The sequence below is a fragment of the Arachis stenosperma genome, chromosome 3 (assembly GCF_014773155.1).
Source record: "Arachis stenosperma cultivar V10309 chromosome 3, arast.V10309.gnm1.PFL2, whole genome shotgun sequence".
Classification (NCBI taxonomy): domain Eukaryota; kingdom Viridiplantae; phylum Streptophyta; class Magnoliopsida; order Fabales; family Fabaceae; genus Arachis; species Arachis stenosperma.
The window spans coordinates 50,003,938-50,024,341 of record NC_080379.1 but is presented as its reverse complement, the minus strand read 5'-3'; the positions used below and the strand labels follow the sequence as shown (position 1 = coordinate 50,024,341).

The 20,404-nt window shown below is 32.7% G+C and overlaps 1 non-coding gene and 1 pseudogene across 1 annotated transcript; one reads left to right on the top strand and one right to left on the bottom strand.

The window, feature by feature from the left end:
* Nucleotides 1-2,391: 2,391 nt before the first annotated feature.
* LOC130966083 (uncharacterized) lies at nt 2,392-4,112 on the top strand (annotated as a pseudogene).
* A 15,878-nt stretch (nt 4,113-19,990) lies between these two features.
* LOC130971276 (small nucleolar RNA R71) lies at nt 19,991-20,094 on the bottom strand. The gene has a single exon (XR_009082503.1). It is a non-coding gene; the product is annotated as a small nucleolar RNA R71 (small nucleolar RNA).
* Nucleotides 20,095-20,404: the final 310 nt, after the last annotated feature.

The following is a 20,404-nucleotide window of genomic DNA, read 5'->3' as shown; positions in this document are numbered from 1 at the left end:
ACTATATATAAGTAATATAACTAAATTTTATCTACATCTATAGTCACATTTTATAAATAATATAATTAAATTATATTTATGTTTATAATTAAAATATAAATAAAAATACAAAAATTATCAAGATGGTTAATTTTTTTCGTTCATAAATTTTTTATTATTTTTGTTGTGAAAAGTTTAATTATTTTAATAATTAATTATTTTTTAAAAAAGATAATTGAATAACACAAAAAAGTCTTATTAAGAGTAATTTATTTATATATGATTAAAAAATAATTAAATAATATACGGTAAAAAATTATATATGATTAAATGTTCTTGTATTTAGTACTTTTTTTTGGCACTTCCTCTTAGTTAAAAATATAATCATTGTAATTTTTTAGTTATTATTACTAGGGTGTTTACAGATTGGATATAGTTGAAATTTTGATCCAATCTGCACTAAACTCATTAGATCAAATTCGATATTCGTATTTTTTATATTTGGATCAGATATCAAATATATCCATAAAATAAAAAATATTAAAAAATTTATTTTTATAAAAAAAGTCAATAATTTTTTTGCTTACTTTTTTAAACATATTTACTTCTATCTGATTAGAGTGTGGATCCGATTCGATCCAATCCGATCATCTTACAGATCAGATCATATCCTCAAATTACAGATCAGATACGGATAAATATGAACACCCCTAAGAGCACCTCCAATGGATGATTCCCATTCAACTTTTTTCTGACACTTTGAGAAACTTACCGTTGGAGAAGCAGAGAAATGAGTTCCCTTACGGAATTCAAGGTAGAAGAGTCCTTGCTCAGAGGAACTCAAGGACAACCAATGGTAACTTGCCACATGGCAAGTTACCTTTTAAATAAATATATATGAAATTATAATTAAATAAATAATTATATTAAATAATTAAATAATATTTAATTTAATAATAATTATAATAATTAATTAAATTAAATAATTATAATTTTATTTAATTAATAATTTATATTAATTATTTAAATAATAATTAATTAAGTAATTAAATTATAATTAATTTATTAATAATTATAATAATTAATTAGATTAAATAATTAAATTTTTATTTAATTAATAATTTATATTAATTATTTATATCATAATTAATATTAAATATTATTTATATTTATATTATTATATTAAATTAGCCGTTGTAAAACTAACCGTTGTAAAATTAGCCGTTAGAAACTAGCCGTTATTATGTTACCGTTATTGTTAATAAATTAATATTTTGTTACTCTATATATACCACTTAGATACACTTCTATTCTCACGCTATCTACTACTCTTCTTTATCTTCTTCCAAGTTTACAAAATCAAAGTTCTGCTACTATTATTTTTTGTTCGAAAAAATGGATCCAAACCAACTCAACTCTTTCTTCAATTACTTACAAAACTTTCATCAAATTCCAAATACCCAACAATCTCAAACCTCAAACTCTCAAGTTCCAAAACAAAACTTCACACTGCCAAATTCATTTCAAAATCCAAATCCACAAAATCTTTCTAATTTCAATTTTCAAGCTCCTTATAATAATCAGTTTCCTATATTTCAACCGCAAAATAAAAATTCACAAACAGCCCATTTTCCATTTTTGTCCATATTTAACCCCTCTATTAGAAATGTTACTCCAACTTCCTTTCCGTTTCCAACTTAATTCACTGCATCAAGACATAACTCATCTGGTGTTGGTGGCTCTTCTAACCTATCCTCTCAGGCTCCTATACAATTTAGTCCAAATTCGCAATATTCAGATTTTGTCAACTCTCGTGGATTAGATGCTATTGACCTTAATGATGATGATATTGAAGATCGGAGGCAAGATAGTATTCAATACTGGCATTGAAAAGAGGATGAGATGCTGATCAGTGGATGGTTAAATGTTTCAACTGGCCCTGTAGTTGGTACCGATCAAAAGGGGGAAACATTTTGGAGTCGAATTCATAGCTACTGTGTAGAATTTTGCTCCGACATGACAAGGGGGGTAGTTGCATGTAAGAAACGATGGTATAAGATCAACAAGGCTGTTGCACAATTTGCTGGTTGCTACGATCAAGCTAGTCGAAACATAAGGAGTAGTTCGAACGCTGATGATATAAAAGAGTTGGCTTATAAACTTTATTCCACAAATTATGGTAAAAAATTCTCTTTTGAGAGGCATTGAAACATGCTTCACTTGGAGTGAAAATCGAGAAGCCAACAACCTACACAGAGTGGCGGCTCAAAGAGAACCAAGGTTAGTGCAACTGGAGCATACTCATCCTCATCAAACCCAGAAACACCGTTGGCTAACGAACCCGGTGTGGACTCTCCCGTTCGCCCACAATGATCAAAGAAGAGCAAGCGAAAAGGTAAGGAAAAAGCACAGATGTCTGAAGATTTTAGCGAAAGAAAATCATCAGTTATCAAAAAATTATCTCTCATGGAAGATATTAAGAATGTTAGAGAAAAGGAACTAATGGATAGGAAAAAAGAAAGAGAAGAGGAGAAGGAACATATAGCAAAGATTATGGCAATAAAAGAGAAGGAGTTACAAATTCAAGCGACAATGAAAGAACAAGAATTACAATCTCAAGCAGCAATGAAAGAAAAAGAATTACAAACTCAGAGGTATATTAAAGAAATGGAGATAAAAGCAAAAGAAAGGGAAATGGAAAGGATGGCCAAGGAAAGGGAAAGAGAAATGGATATGCAAATACTTAATGCTAACACGTCTACAATGAGTGAAAAACGACGAGCTCTTCATGAGATTGCATGTGAGAAAATAATCACCAAGTGGTTTACTTAATGGTTCCTTGTATTCGTAGAGTTATGTAGTATGTTCTTATTTTTATTGCGTATTACTGGTTTATGATGTAGTTTGTTTTATTTATTTCTGATGTAAGTTTTTAAATTAGTCAATATTATTGTGCCCTTATTGTTCATGAAAGTGACCGTTGCAAAACTAGCCGTTGCAAAACAAGCCATTGACTAGCCGTTAAGGTACTTATTGCAGACACACTTATAAATATCAACTATCCATGACTCTGCAACTCCACTTTAATTCTTGTTTCTCACCTCGAAAGAGAACTAAAAATTACATTTCTAAATATGGCTAGAAATTTTGATGATATGTTTAATAAGGCTTTGTATGGCAAAAGAAGACGGCAAGATAACACAGTCATAGATAATTGGATCGATGAGTGTTTACTCCAAGATTCAGAAGAAGAAGATATCGATAGAAGCTCTTCCCAATTACTCATAGATGGATCAACAGAGATCGAGAAGCAGGACATGATCGCCTTTTTCAAGATTACTTTGCAGATGAACCAATGTATAATGCTGACATTTTTCGACGGAGATTTCGAATGAGAAGACATGTGTTCCTTCGGATAGTAGATGCTCTCTCAAACATCTATCCGTATTTCCAACAGAGGGTTAATGCAACTGGAAGAAGAGGCTTGTCATCACTCCAGAAATGTACCGCTACGATACACATGTTAGCATATGGCATAGGAGCTGATGCTGTTGATGATTATGTGCGCATAGGCGAGAGCACTACAATCGGTGTTCGAGGATGAATACTTGCGAGAACCCAAACCAAATGACGTACAACGCCTGCTACAAATGGCGGAGGGTCGTGGCTTCCCTGGCATGTTGGGTAGCATTGACTGCATACATTAGCAATGGAAAAATTGTCCAAAGACATGGAAAGGTATGTACATGAGTGGTTATCGTGGGGTTGCAACCATAGTACTTGAGGTTGTAGCATCTTCAGACCTTTGGATATGGCATGCGTTCTTTGGAGTTTCTGGTTCAAATAACGATATCAACGTGTTAGATCGTTCTCCAGTGTTCGATGATATTCTAAACGACCGTACTCCGGAGGTAAATTACACTATTAATGGTAATAATTATACTATGTGATACTATTTAGCAGATGGTATTTATCCTGAATGGGCCACATTTGTCAAATCAATCTCAAAGCCACAAGGGGAGAAATGCAAGTTATTTACACAATACCAAGAAAAGCAAAGAAAAGATGTGGAGTGAGCATTCGGAGTGTTGCAAGCACGCTTTGCAATTATACGTGGTCCAGCTCATTTTTGAAAAAAGAAGAAGCTTGCCAACATAATGAGAGCTTGTACTATATTGCATAATATGATTGTTGAGGATGAAAGAGACACTTATGCAGGAAATTTTGCTCAGGACCTAGAGTATGATGATGTCGAAAATGGCTTATCACAACCTCAGTTGGGAGAAGAAGATTTCGCACCATACCATCAATTTCTCCAAAGAAATGCCCAACTTCGAAATAGGCAGCAGCATATACAATTGAAAGAGGACTTGATTGAACACATATGGCAATTTCACAATGCTTGTCGTCAACTATAAGGCTTAATTATGTTTTTCTTTGTATTAAGTAATTTTACAAATTAGTGTAACCCCGAATTATATATTGTGTATTATTATTATATATGAATTTATTTAATATTAATATCTTTTAATAGTGAATTATTTTTAAATTTATAAATTTAAATTACATTATTGAAAAAAATTAATTACATTAATTTCAAGTATTTTAATTAATTAATTAAGTGGGACCACAATAGGGACTAAAGTTAGTTCCTCCTAATAGAGAAGAGAGAGAGATGTTTTGAGTTCCTATTTACTGTTTATGACGCAAAAGCTGATGTGGAGTTACTTTTTATGACAGGTGGGCCATAAACAGGAACTGGGATGAGTTCCCTACTGGAGATGGTCTAACTACTACTATAGGTTCATTGTTGCAAAAGAATGCTTCTTTTATTATAAACCATTATTATATCAGCTGGTTCGACCGAAAAATTAGTGAACCAGACTAGAATCGGTTCGGTTTACTCCTTGGACCGTTTAAGGAATAAAACCGGTGTGAACCGATAAGAACCGGTCTAACTGAACTGGTCTACTTGAAATTTTTTAAAATGTCTCCACAAGGTCTCAAACCAAGAACCTTGAAGCAAAAGCAACCTCTACTTGCCACTTAGCCATTGCACTTCTAAGTACTATATTTGACAAATACTAATTATATAGTATACATAAATATCTAATTTAATTTAATTTTTGTTTTTTCTATTTTTAAAATTAATTATATTTTAATTATTAATATAAATATAAATTTTACTACAAATTTATTAATTTACTTGATCTATTTTATTGCTAGTATTGTGATTAAGGTTATTTGTTTTGATGTTAGTGTTAAAATCTACTAATATTATAGTTAGATGATAGACTTTGTGAATTAATTATTTTTTATTGTGTCAAAATAATATACTATTGTAGTATTAAAATTTTATGGTTTTTTTATATTAGTTATTTTTAGAAGTTGAGACTTGATTCTTCATAAAATGTTAGTGAAGATATGTATTTCAAATTTTAATTTTAAGTTTTTAACTATTTTATATTTTATATTTACGTGAGATCGGTTTTGCGGTTCAACCAGTGATTTATCGATTGAACCAATAAACCAATGAACCAGTAGCTTGACCGGTTCAATCACTGGTTCGGTTCAAACAACTATGTTTCAATCTAATTTCAAAAATTTCGATTTACTCAATTTAGTCTCCCAACTTAATAGTTATGACTCACATTGGTTCCTAATCTTATTTTTGTCACTGTCTCACAAAATTGTTAACGACATGTTGAGATGGACTAACGACTGCTACATTATACATTCTAGCGACTATTTGATGTGACAATTGAAATTCTTTTACTTTATTTTTTTTTTCAACTAAACACTTAAACCCTAATATGAGTCATGGATATCTAAGTTAAAAAATCAAACTAAGTAAATTGAAACTTTAAAAATCAGATTAAAGCTCGAATATAACTTCAAAATAGAACTTTAACTTATGTAGTGATTAATTTAAATGAGAATCAAATAAATCAAAATTCAACATAATTTTTATCAATATTTTCAAATTCGAAATTTCTATACCAAAATTAACTAGGATTTTTCTTTAAATTAAAAATTTAATGAAATTGTGACTTTAATTATCTTAATCAATGTCTTAATTAATTACTTTTATATCTTAAAAAAATTATATATGAGAAGAAAATAATTAATTTGTCTACTTTAATAAATAGTTATTTTACTAAAATGAAAGAAACTATTTTTTTAGAATTTTTTAAGAACTAATTAATATTATATATATTTTGTTACACTACATTTAGTTATAAAAATTTTATTTATTTCTAATGCTTATATTAAAAATAAAAAAAAATTAAATTAATGAATCTTAATCTATAATATAATAATAATATAGTAATTATTTTATATATTATATAAATATAAATTAATTATTTTTTTATTTATAAAAATTTTAAGAGGTTTGAGCTTGTTAGTTATATATATATATATATATATATATATATATATATATATATATATATATATATATATAAACTTAAGCTATATGAGATGGTACACTAAATGGTTTCCTTTCGTATGACTTTTCTATATGTAAGGTATATTATTATGTTTATCTGTTTGTCATGAATTTGCTTACATATTGTTGTTGGTATAGGCTGAGCTCAGTGATTACGCGTTAATTCGGTTACAAGCTTAATATTAAGTAATATTTATTTAGGGAATAAATTAGTAACACTTGGTTCTCAATATGATCATGACGTACTAGAAATTAGGTCGTTACAGTACATGCTAGACTAATACTGCAACATGTGATGGGCTAGTATATTGCAGTTCGTGACATAAGCAGTGATTGTGGGCCATCTGCTTACGGAGAGTATCTGGAGATGTCCTAGGTAGAATGTGAGACCCTATTCCTCAGCCATTCCATCCTCAAACTAAAAAATTACTTCCTGTCCTTTGGCTGTGGTGGTGGCCTATCACCAATTAAATTCTCAACCCACTGCCATGTTTGGAATCCATGGTACTGCTAAAAATCTTTGGTGAAACCCCCGATCGACTCATCATCCATGCACAAACCAAGATGGTAAGCGACATCCTACAGCATAATGGTGACCTCACCCACGGAAGATGGAAACTGTGGTCTCGAGCCTCCACTACTTAATAAATACAGAGAGTAAAATATTGTCAAACGTGAAATTCTTTAGCTCTACTGCATGTCCAAATTCAATCTTTATAATGTAAGACAATAGAATATCATAGAGGGATGGACAATGTCACACGACGTAACAAGAGTAACCGAAACCTCTACAAGAATAACAACCTTTAGTCTTCCAGATTAATCTTATCTAACTCATGGATATCTAATTTTTATTGTAATTAAAAAGTAGAACCTAGTACATTAATAATTTTGTTAACAAAATATTTTATTTTATGAATATATTCATATAACATCATTAATATTAATTAGTAATATCATAAGTATTCAGTAAAAAAAATCATGTAATTTTAAAAAATTAATTATTCATTTTTCAATATTCTATACAAACTAATGGTCTTCTAGCTAATTTAAATTCAACAATGCTAACTAATTAAAGAGAAAAAGCTATTCTAACATGTCAATATTCTAACACGTGTTCTAACTACTTAGATTGAATTATCTCGACATGTTAAATAAAAATATGTAAATCAAAATAATATGATTTGTCATTATTCTCACATATATTCTAGCTAATTAACTCAAAGTGTCCTAGCATGTCAACTAACTTAATAAAGTCTAAATATATAAACTAATTAATTATTCAGAATAAAAGAGACAGAAATCAACTTCGAAATCCAATACTCTGACTATGTGTCACATCTCATTTAGCTGGTTATGTTCCTGTCGTGCACATATTGTCGAAAAGTCATCTATACTTTAAGTACGTACTAAAACTAAAAGTGTAAAAAATGTTTCCAAATTTTAAAAAATTTAATATATGAGTGAATATCTCGGCTGCATCCATTATATATAATCGTTTGTGTACATCTCGAATACTATGACCTTATTTTCTTTACGCACATATCTTTGGTATTGAGTACCTAATTTCTGCTTTGTGCCATATCTTAGTTACGTTCGAAATACGTAAAATTTTTATCGAATCATATTTAGATGATTGAGTATCCGAGATATGTCTTTAATGCATATTAGGTCATAATATTCGAGATGCATAAAATTGCGTATATCAATAAATATTTTTTGCATTATAAATTTTGATAAATAATATATTTAATTAATTTAAATTAAAAAAATCCAATAAAATTGTGTCTTTGAATTGCAATGATGCTGTGAACCCCAGTTTGCAAGTGTGACTTTGTTATTTACATGGGAGTTGTTATCACCACTTCTTATAATCCGATATAATAAAAATAGTAATAGTAAAAACGATTTTATAATTCTTTAGAGAGACAAAAAAAAAAAAAAGATAACACATTTTTAGGAACTAAAATTATGCATAACTCTAATAAATTTATAGATTTAAAACTTTCTTGTTTCATTAACTTATATAAAATAGGTTTTGTGCACTTATTACAATTAAAATACCAAATATATTAACAACTATTACTAGAAAATATAAATTCTTGTTTTAAGTCTTCAATATAAAGTTAGAAAATATATAAAATAATATTAATTAAAATAAGATATAAAATGTTTTTACCACTTATTAGGAAATGTATAAAATAATATTAATTTATCTAAAGAGAATATAATCAAACTAATTAGATTAATATTTGGAATCAAACTTAAGCATAGTTATAATCAAATTTTATAAATAATATAGTTAAATTAGACTCATATTTATATTTAAAAATATGAAAAAGTAATTACATAAAATAATGACTAACTGATTACTAATTTGTGATATTTATGAAAAGTTTGATTATTATAATAGTCAATTAATTTATATAAAACACGTATAATATACATAATGGCTCATTTATGATATTTATAGAGCATATATATATATATATATATATATATATATATATATATATATATATATATATATATATATATATATAATTATCTCATGTTTACATTTATAACGTAATTTCATAAAAAATAACCAAACTAAATTTGTATCTATAATTAAATTTCGTAAATAATATATAAATAAAATTATATTTATAATCAAATACAAATAAAAATACCAAAATATAATAGCAATTGCTTATTGACTAATTTTATGTATAAATAAAAAGTTTAATTTAGATACCTTATTACTTTAATAAATACATATAAATATAGAACTATATATTATTAATTCAATATTTGAGTTTTAGCCGTCAAAATATTGAATTAAAATCTTTTAAAGTGAAAAAGTTAGTAAAGTAATAAAATAAAGAGATAATTACTCTTAAATTAAGATAATGGATGTTCTTATCCTACTATGAAGATTGCCTCGTATAGCTCGTCTTCCTGCGAATGATATGCTTAATCTTTAAGTTGAAAGAGGTATACATTGACCATTAAAAAACAGAGAGTATAAGTACTTACAAAAAGCACTCAAACACTCAAATCAGTCTATGAGATATTTCCTTAAGAATCAATCATTGGAATTTTGCATGTACCTTGTCTTTCTCCTTAAGCTGTTTTTTATAATATAGAAAGAAATGTGACAGTTCATCCATTTTGATTATGATGTTTACGAGAATAAAATTTTATTATCGTTTTTTTCATCACTTATAATTATCTGTTTCGATATCCGAGTTATAACCCATTACAACCAAGTTATAATGGATGGATTATAGTTCCCAAACTTAATGTGAAAGTATTTATTTTTTAATAAAACATGTTGAGCTTAAATAAGTTGAGCTATGACTCAGTTGTAGGAAGATGGAGTCCCAAAATCAGCATGATCTATTAATATAAACGACAAGAAATTAAAAGACTAAAAACAGTTTGAGAAGTAATTAATGTCTAATTTTTTTCTAAATGGTAAAATTTAAATAGTTTTGGAAGTAGTTTTATAAATCTTATCACAAGAAAAGTGGGTAGTTATCTTTATTAGTGTATTTAAGAGGTGAAAGCCAAAGGTTGTTTGAAATAAATTAACTGTATGCTTCATGCGAAGGGATTTTTTGGGAGTAAAAAAGGGACTTTTTGAGGAGAAAGATGAGTAAGAGAGGTTAGTACTCCCTCTTCTATCTTTTTCTTATGCTTCTTCTTTTTTTCTTTGTATAATTTATTTTTTGTGGAATTTTCTAATGAAGAGAAAAGTTACTATTGTTGATGAAAATGACTCGTATATACAGTTAGGTTGATGATAACGTAAAGATAAAGGGGTCCCTCTTTGTTCACAAAGAGAGTGTAGAGAAGATAGACAAGTCCCGTGTTATAAGGGCTAGTGGGAAGGGAAAGATAGAGTTGTTGCCATGCGACCGGTCTGAACGCGTATATCACGATTTTGAATGTCAATACTGAAACAACTGAACTATGCACTGTCGCAATTGCACCCAAATGACTGGACTTTCTTGAAGATCTTTAAGATTTTGATGGAGATTTTGGAGATTAGACCCGACCCTTCATTACAGTGTTCTTTTCACTGATTCAAGCGAAGAGGGTTTGAAAATGGGTTTGAGTAAATTTGAATAGTAGTCCAAGTTATATCATTGGATGAAAATGTTACTGAGAAGATTTTTTATTGGCGTTCATAACCTCAGCAAATTTTGGGGCCAAAAGTGATCACTGAAGTATATGAAAGGGTGTTGGAGTTTCTGATTGAGCAAATTCCTTCTAACGAATTTGTGTAAGTGTCTTTGATATATTTTGGAAATGTTTACAAATGTTATATGATAACTTGCATTTTGTTTTGTTACAGGTGAAAAGCATTCTAGTATAATTGTAGCTTCGTTAAGGGCTCATATCAGAAGGAAGAATGCTAAGAAAGAAGGTTCGACCTCTAATGCCGATAAAGGCGATACAGGGGCAGAGGTTTTGCAAAGTGTGGCAAGAAAAAAACAAATTAGCATTAGCAGTGTAAAATCTGGTTAATTAACGGTTAATTAACCCATAAATGAGAATTTATTCTAGAAAGTCCTAAATGTGATTTTTATGGCTAAAAGTGATAGAGGAGATTGAGACGAGAATTTCGGTACCAATTTCATAGAAATCGGACCAAGATTGGACCAAACGGGCCAAACCGGGCCAACCGGACCCAAAGTGGGCCCTTGGCCCAACTAAACTAAACCAAAACCCTAATTTTCAGCACTCTCTCTCCTCACACAACACTCACACACGCTGAAAAAGAGAGAAAATGGGGGAAGAACACTCTCTCAAACTTCTATCTCTCACTTGATCTTCAAACCACTATAACTTTTGATCTAGAGCTCCGATTGCCGCACCGTTTGCGGCCACGCGTTCACCGCGGAGAGCTCTACAAAACCCATACAATCAATCTTGAGTTAAGCCACGTTTTTTTCTTCGAATTTTCAGCCTTGTTTTCGAGTTTCATGAGCAAAAATGTTGAGATTTTGGGCTCTTTGATGTTATAGGACCCAACTCCCTTGAAGGAGAAGGTTAATCTTGTCTCCTTGGACCTTGGGTATGGTAAGATTCTCAATCCTAGTGTAATTTGTTGTTCTATGATGTTTGGGTATTGAGATGTTGTGTATGGGTGTGATGGTTGTGGCTTAAGTTGTGTATATGTGAATTTTGGAGCTTGATTGGTGATATTGAAAAGCTTGAAAAGGAATTTGGTGGTGAAAAATCTGTTCTTGAAGGTGTTGAGACCTTGAGAGCTTGTGGATAAGTGATTTGGAAGTGCTCCGGTTGAGCTTGGGAAATCGGCTAAGGTATGGTCTCGGTTTCCCGTATCTAATATGTAATGTGGTAGGAAATACTTAGGCTAGAGGCCCTAAGATAGGCATTGAATTGTTGATGTTGTTGGATGGTTGAAATGTATGATGTGGTCATATATGTGATGATGATTGTTGATGCCTTGATGGTATGATGTATGAGAAATATGCATGTTGTGATATATGCTTGATGATTAGTTATGGTTGAATTATGGATTGAACCATGTTGATGGTGAGTATGATATTGATTGTGTACAATGATGATTTATTGGAATTGGTGTTGTTGAAAATTGGCATGAGGAAGAGTATATGATATGTCAATGTGTTTGAGTTTGAGCCACTTGGGTGAAGTAGGTTAAAATGATGGGATAGTGATTTTGTAAATTGTGGTAAAGTGTCAATGTGTGATTTGAAGAGGCTTGATGTTGAATTTGATATATTTTGATTGATTTCAAAGAAAAGGGATGAAATTTACATGTTTTGATTGATTTTGAAAAGAGTTGAAAATGACTTGTTTTGAAAATTGCACTTTGTGGTTTTGTATAAAAAATATGGTTTTTGGGCATACTTTGACGGGACATAACATGGACTACGGATCTCTGTTTTGTGCTAAATCTGTTTAGAAATGAAATTGGATCCGGGATGTCCATGCCGTTCGAAGAACGGGTGAAAAACGATTTAAAATGAGAAAGTTATGTCCGTTGGAAGATTGGGGGTTGAATATGTGAATTCTGCAACTTTTAACTTAGAAAATTTTTAACAGAATGACCCCCGCGCGTAGGCACACTTGGCGTGTACGCGCCGTTCTTCTCGAAAATGCCATCCACGCGTGCGCATGATGTGCGTGGGCGCGCCGAATGTGCTACACCCAATGCCCAGCCATTTTCCAGAGAGTTGTGCCAGAACTGTGCCAGTTTTGTGCCTGGGGCACGAGAGCACCCACGCGTATGCGTGGTTGACGCGTGCGCGTTGATTGGCTAATTTTCAATCCATGCGTTAGCGTGCATGACGCATACGCGTCGATGAGTTTTGTGGCCATCCACGCGTGTGCGTGGAGTGCGTGTACGCGTGGCCCTATTTTCATCCCAAAGTTGATTTTTGAGTTTTAAAAGCCAAATCTCATACTTCTAAGCCTCCGATCTCACCATTTATGTCTTAAATCATTATGATATGCCTAGCAATGGGAAAAGGAGCTAGGGGATGTGGTAACTTGCGAGTGAAGCAAGGGAAAAATGAATGATCAATGAGGATCAAGCATGATTATGTGAGAGGCGGAGGATGGTGGTGGAAGTGTTTGTTATGCCATGGGCCGAAGGGCCGTAATTGTTAATGAAATGGCTGGTTATGGATTTAACCGTGAGCCGAATGGCTAGTTATGGATTTAACCGTGAGCCGGATGGCTAGATTATTGTCGTGTTATGGCAGAGCCATGATTATGGCTAAGTATAAATGCATAGATGCTGTTTAATGAATTGTGAATGTTGCACTTCTACTGTTGGAGATGAGAGTTTCCCTGGAAGGAAGCAGTGGCTAGCCACCACGTGCTCCAGGTTGAGACTCGAAGCTCTTCTGACCCTATGTCGTAAGTGTGGCCGGGCACTGTGAAAGACCCGGATGAGCTCGCCCCCGTAAATATTCACCAGTGAGGGTGATGGATATGGATCATGATTATGATCAAGTTTATGATGAGTATAACTCGAGTTGGGGATGCGCGACAGAGGGACAGTCCAATGGTTAGCTACCAGGACTCGTCGGGTTGGCTCTATAACCGACAGATGATATCATCAGCCACTAGGGACAGGCATTCATCATATGCATACTATATGAATTGTTTGAGATTGCCTATTTGACTGCATATTACTTGCTAATTGTCTAAATGCCTTACATGTTCCTATTTGTATATTTCTTGTTTGATATAACTGTGTTTGCTACATTATACTCCTGCTGGTGGTTGGGAGGTCTGAAGGAATTGGAAAGGGAAGTATTAGTTAGACGGAAGAATCTTTAGTCAGTCGCCACATATGGTTTAGCTTGTTTATAAGCTTTGATATTATCTGGAGGAAGTTCTAGGATTTCCTTTGGCTTTCCTCTATTATTATGTATTATATATGTGGAAGCTGTTACCATGCTGGGGACCTCTGGTTCTCACCCATGCGGATTTTGTGATTTTCAGATGCAGGACGTAAGGTTTCCCGCTGAGGCATGCTGGAGACTTCTAGATTTGCGAAGATCCTTTGTTCTCGAGACTGTGTTTTGGGTTATATGTTTTGCTTAGATACTTTTATCTCCATTAAATAATACAAACTGTGATGACTCCTCTTATAGGAGATTTTGGAGAATAGGTTCTCAGTTTTGTGTCCCTTTGGGTTTTCCTTGGGGTTTCCTATTCTATTTACTTGTATATATACATATGTTGCTATGCTCGGACCGGTTATCTTCGCAACCGGCTTTTGAGTCTTGACATTCCTGTTTTTGACACTCCTTTGTATATATATAATCTCGCGTTGGTTTATCCTTGTTCGTTACGTTATCGATCGGAGTGTTGCGCTTTCGAGTTGCAATTTTTAGTTTACCCCTTTTTCTACAAAGGCTCCTAGTTATAATTAATCATTCATACTACTATACGTACTAAATTTTTATTTTAGAGGTCATAATACCTTGCCATCTCTGAATTATGACTTAAGTATAAGACTCTGTATGGTAGGGTGTTACAAGTAGGAGAAAAACAAAGATGATTGGCAAGACAAGTAAGATTGACGATGTGGTAGATGATAGATCCATATTTTATGATGATTTTTGGATTGAAAATAGTGAAATTTATTACCTGCACCTGCACATATTCCTTGTAAATGCATACTTTTACGATTTTTCTTCTAATTGTACTTAATTAATTAAAACATACTTTTTAGGCCTTTAGAATTGTCAAATTAATCTTATTTTTATTCTATTTGAAGCCTTGATATGTTCGTTTAAGTCGTTTAAGGTTTAGGAGGCAAAGATGACTTGAAAAAACGAAAGAAAATCACGCCAAAATTGAGATTTCATGAAAAAATGAAGAATTGACAAAGCTGTAGAGATACGTATGCATTATCCTGACTATATGTTATCTGTTCTACTTGTACTTTAATTGTGTATTACTTGTCTGTATTGATTGTGTTTGTACAACTGAGAGGCCCCTCGTGCTGGTGTCGGTTGATGCTGAGGGTTGTTCTTATTGAAATGGAATAATGATATGATTAATTTAAAATGATGATTATTAAATGAGACAATTTGAGTTCCCTGGGTAGACGCAGTGAAGCGATTTCACTTGCTCTAGGTGAGGATGTGAGGTAATGATATAAAATTGCTGAGATAGAATAGTGATGAGCGGATAATTTATACACTTTTTGGCATTGTTTTTAAGTAGTTTTTAGTAATTTCAAGCTACTTTTAGGGATGTTTTCATTAGTTTTTATGTTAAATTCATATTTCTAGACTTTACTATGAGTTTGTGTGTTTTTTTGTGATTTCAGGTAATTTCTGGCTGAAATTGAGGGACTTGAGCAAAACTCTGAAAAAGGTTGACAAAAGGACGGCTGATGCTGTTGGAATCTGACCTCTCTGCACTCGAAATGGATTTTCTGAAGCTACAGAACTCCAAATGGCGCGCTCTCAATGGCGTTGGAAAGTAGACATCCAGAGCTTTACAGCAATATATAATAGTCCATACTTTATTCGGGAATTGATGACGTAAAGTGGCGCTCAACGCCAAGTACATGCTGTTGTCTGGAGTTAAACGCCAGAAACACATCATAACCCGGAGTTGAATGCCAGAAACACGCTATAACTCGGCTTTCAACTCCAAGAGAAGCCTCATCTCGTGGATAGATCAAGCTCAGCCCAAGCATACACCAAGTGGGCCCCGGAAGTGGATTTATGCATCAATTACTTACTCATGTAAACCCTAGTAGCTAGTTTAGTATAAATAGAACATTTAACTATTGCATTAGACGTCTTTTTGACCATGTTTCATCTTTGGTCTCAGTTTTGTTTTATTCTTCATCTTAAGAGGCTATTGATCGCGTTTTAGGGGGCTGGCCTTTCGGCCATGCCTGAACCTTTCACTTATGTATTTTCAACGGTGGAGTTTCTGCACACCATAGATTAAGGGTGTGGAGCTCTGCCGTACCTCAAGTTTCAATACAATTACCATTACTTTATATTCAATTCTCTTCTATTCTTATTCCAAGATATACGTTGCACTTTAACTTGATGAAGGTGATAATCCGTGACACTCATCATCATTCTCACCTATGAACGTGCGTGATTGACAACCACTTCCGTTCTACCTTAGGCCGGGCGCATATCCCTTAGATTCCCCAACAGAATCTTCGTGGTATAAGCTAGATAGATGGCGGCATTCATGGGGATCCGGAAAGTCTAACCTTGTCTGTGGTATTCCGAGTAGGATCCCGGGAATCCGAAAAGTCTAACCTTGTCTGTGGTATTCCGAGTAGGATTCTGGTATTGAATGACTGTGACGAGCTTCAAACTCCTGAAGGCTGGGCGTTAGTGACAGACGCAAAAGAATCAAGGGATTCTATTCCAACCTGATTGAGAACCGACAGATGATTAGCCATGCTGTGACAGAGCATTTGGACCATTTTCACTGAGAGGATGGGATGTAGCCATCAACAAGGGTGATGCCTCCAGACGATTAGCCATGCAGTGACAGCGCATAGGACCATTTTCCCGAGAGGATGAAAAGTAGCCATTGAAGACGGTGATGCCCTACATACAGCTTGCCATGGAAAGGAGTAGGAAGGATTGGAGGAATGTAATAAGAAAGTAGAAATACAAGAGGAGCACAGCATCTCCATACGCCTATCTGAAATTCCCACTATTAATTTACATAAGTATTTCTATCCCTTTTTATTTTCTGTTTATTATTAATTTTCGAACTCATCATAAACCATTTAATCTGCCTAACTGGGATTTACAAGGTGACCATAGCTTGCTTCATACCAACAATCTCTGTGGGATCGACCCTTACTCACGTAAGGTATTACTTGGATGACCCAGTACACTTGCTGGTTAAGTTGAACGGAGTTGTGTCCACACATAGCCAATAGCCATTACCAGGGATTATTAAGATCCCAATTCATCACACCATGATCTCTTTGGGGTATTTTTGATTTCATACAAATACAAAGAGACTAACTTTGAGGATCACAATTTCGTCCACCAAATAGCTGGGGATGGTTTTGTTTATAATTCTGATTGTGAATTGTCAGAGAATTAGGGAGTTGGGAAGCATGAGGAATATGAATTAGATTTAGCATTCCCTTATGTCAGTTGTCTATCTATGGATTAGCGAGGATATAGGATGAATATTCGGTGAACGGAAGTTTAGGATGCTTAGTGAGTTTTTATTACAATGCATTGTATTTATTTGGCACTTTTACCGTACTGGGAACCCATGGGTTGGGGGTTCTCATTCCATATATATCTCTTATTTTTCAGATACAGGTCCAGGTGCTCAGAAGTGAGCTGTGGTTCATCTGAGAGATGGCGAAGATCTTTATATTCTCTACTTTATATTTTGCTTAGAATCTCTCCACCTTTATTTTGAGAAGCTTATATTATGTATTGAACTCTTTTGAACTTGCCTATAGAGGCTTTCATGTTTTATTTGGGAGAGATTAGGATGTACTGTTGTCAACTACTTTCATACTGTACCCTAGCCGGCCTAAATTTCGCGGGTCGTGACTAGTGACTATTTACTTATGTTATATATCTATATAATGTCTTTCTCTTGTTCTCCTTTATACCTTTATCTGTATATAGCTTTCGACTTCACGCTTTATCTTTAAGTTGTCAAAACGTGAGTGATACGACTTCGCAATTTTATTTCTACTCTTTTCAGGCTTCTCGATTAATACTCCTTTCAATTATACTTATAATTATGTGTTAAAAATCCACCTGAGAGTCGTACCACCGTAATATCATTGACTTATGACTCGAGCATAAGGATTTGAATATTAGGGTGTTACACACGCATCGCATGCGTATGCATCCAGCTCCATCTCATTACCAGGGATTATTAAGATCCCAATTCATCACACCATGATCTCTTTGGGGTATTTTTGATTTCATACAAATACAAAGAGACTAACTTTGAGGATCACAATTTCGTCCACCAAGTTTTTGGCGCCGTTTCCGGGGATTGTTCGAGTATGGACAACTGACGGTTCATCTTGTTGCTCAGATTAGGTAATTTTCTTTTCAAAATTTTTCTTTTTCGTTTTTCCAAAAATTTTTTCGAAAAAATTAAAAAAAATACAAAAAAATCATAAAATCATAAAATCCAAAAATATTTTGTGTTTCTTGTTTGAGTCTTGAGTCAATTTTTAAGTTTGGTGTCAATTGCATGCTTTAAAAAAAAAATTTTTTCTTGCATTTTTCGAAAACTCCATGCATTCATAGTGTTCTTCATGATCCTCAAGTTGTTCTTGGTAAGTCTTCTTGTTTGATCTTGATGTTTTCTTGTTTTGTGTTGTTTGTTGTTTTTCATATGCATTTTTCGTTTGTTAGAGTCCATGCATTAAAGATTTCTAAGTTTGGTGTCTTGCATGTTTTCTTTGCGTCAAAAATTTTTCAAAAATATGTTCTTGATGTTCATCATGATCTTCAAAGTGTTCTTGGTGTTCATCTTGACATTCATAGTGTTCTTGCATGCATTAAGTATTTTGATCCAAAATTTTCATGTTTTAGGTCATGTTTGTGTTTTTCTCTCTCATAATTAAAATATTCAAAAATAAAAAAATATCTCTTCCTTATTTTTCTCATAATTTTCGAAAATTTGAGTTGACTTAGTCAAAAATTTTCAAAATTAGTTGTTTCTTACAAGTCAAGTCAAATTTTCAATTTTAAAAATCTTATCTTTTCAAAATCTTTTTCAAAAATTATATCCTTTTCATTTTTTTTCTATTTTTCAAAAATTTCAAAAATCTTTTTCAAAATATTTTCAAAATCTTCTTCTTATCTTTATATCATATTTTCGAAAATTCACTAATAATTAATATAATTGATTCAAAAATTTGAAGTTTGTTACTTTCTTGTTAAGAAAGGTTCAATCTTTAAGTTCTAGAATCTTATCTTGTAGTTTCTTGTTAGTGAAGTAAGTAATTTCAAATTTTTTTGAATTAAATCTTTTTATCTTTTATCATATCTTTTTCAAAAAATTTTATCTTTTTCAAAAATTGATTTCAAAATATCTTATCTAATTCCTTATCTTCTAATCTTTTCAAATTTGATTTTAGTATCCTTTTCAATCAACTAACTAACTTTTTGTTTGTTTCTTATCTTTTTCAAAACCAACTAACTACTTCTCCCTCTCTAATTTCGAAAATATCTCACCCTTTTTCAAAATTCTTTTTAATTAATTAATTAGTTTTAAATTTAATCTTATATCTCATCATTAATTTTCAAAAATCACTAACTCCTTTCCAAACTTATTTTCGAATTTCTCCCTCTCTCATCTCTCTTTTATTTATTTAGTTATTTACTAACACTTCTCTTCATCTCTTATCACCTCCTCTATCCTTACTCTTTATACAGACTATTCATTCTTCCTCACTCTTCTCCCCTTTCTTTTTCTACTAACATAAAGGAATCTCTATACTGTGACATAGAGGATTCCTCTTTCTTTTCTTGTTTTCTTCTCCTTCATATGAGCAGGAACAAGGACAAAGGCACTCTTGTTGAAATTGATCCTAAACCTGAAAGGACTCTGAAGAGGAAACTAAGAGAAGCTAAACAATCCAGAAACAACCTTTCAGAAAATTTTGAACAAGAGAAGGAGATGGTAGCCGAACTCAACAACAATAATGCAAGGAGAATGCTTGGTGACTTCACAAAGCCAACGTCCAAATTTGATGGAAGAAGCATCTCCATTCCTGCCATTGGAGCAAACAATTTTGAGCTGAAACCTCAGCTAGTTGCCTTAATGCAACAAAACTGCAAGTTATATGGACTTCCATATGAAGATCCTTATCAGTTTTTAACTGAGTTCTTGCAGATCTGTGAGACTGTTAAGACAAATGGAGTAGATCCTGAAGTCTACAGGCTCATGCTTTTCCCTTTTGCTGTAAGAGACAGAGCTAGAATATGGTTGGATTCACAACCTAAGGATAGCCTGGACTCCTGGGAGAAGCTGGTCACGGCCTTATTGGATAAATTCTTTCCTCCTCAAAAGCTGAGCAAGCTTAGAGTGGATGTTCAGACCTTCAAACAAAAGGATGGTGAATCCCTCTATGAAGCTTGGGAAAGATACAAGCAGTTGACCAAAAGGTGTCCATCTGACATGTTTTCAGAATGGACCATATTAGATATATTCTATTATGGTCTATCTGAGTTTTCGAAAATGTCATTGGACCATTCTGCAGGTGGATCCACCCATCTAAAGAAAACACCTGCAGAAGCTCAAGAACTCATTGACATGGTTGCAAATAACCAATTCATGTACACTTCTGAGAGGAATTCCGTGAATAATGGGATACCTCAGAAGAAAGGAGTTCTTGAGATTGATGCTCTGAATGCCATATTGGCTCAGAACAAAGTGTTGACTCAGCAAGTCAACATGATCTCTCAAAGTCTGAATGGACGGCAAAATGCA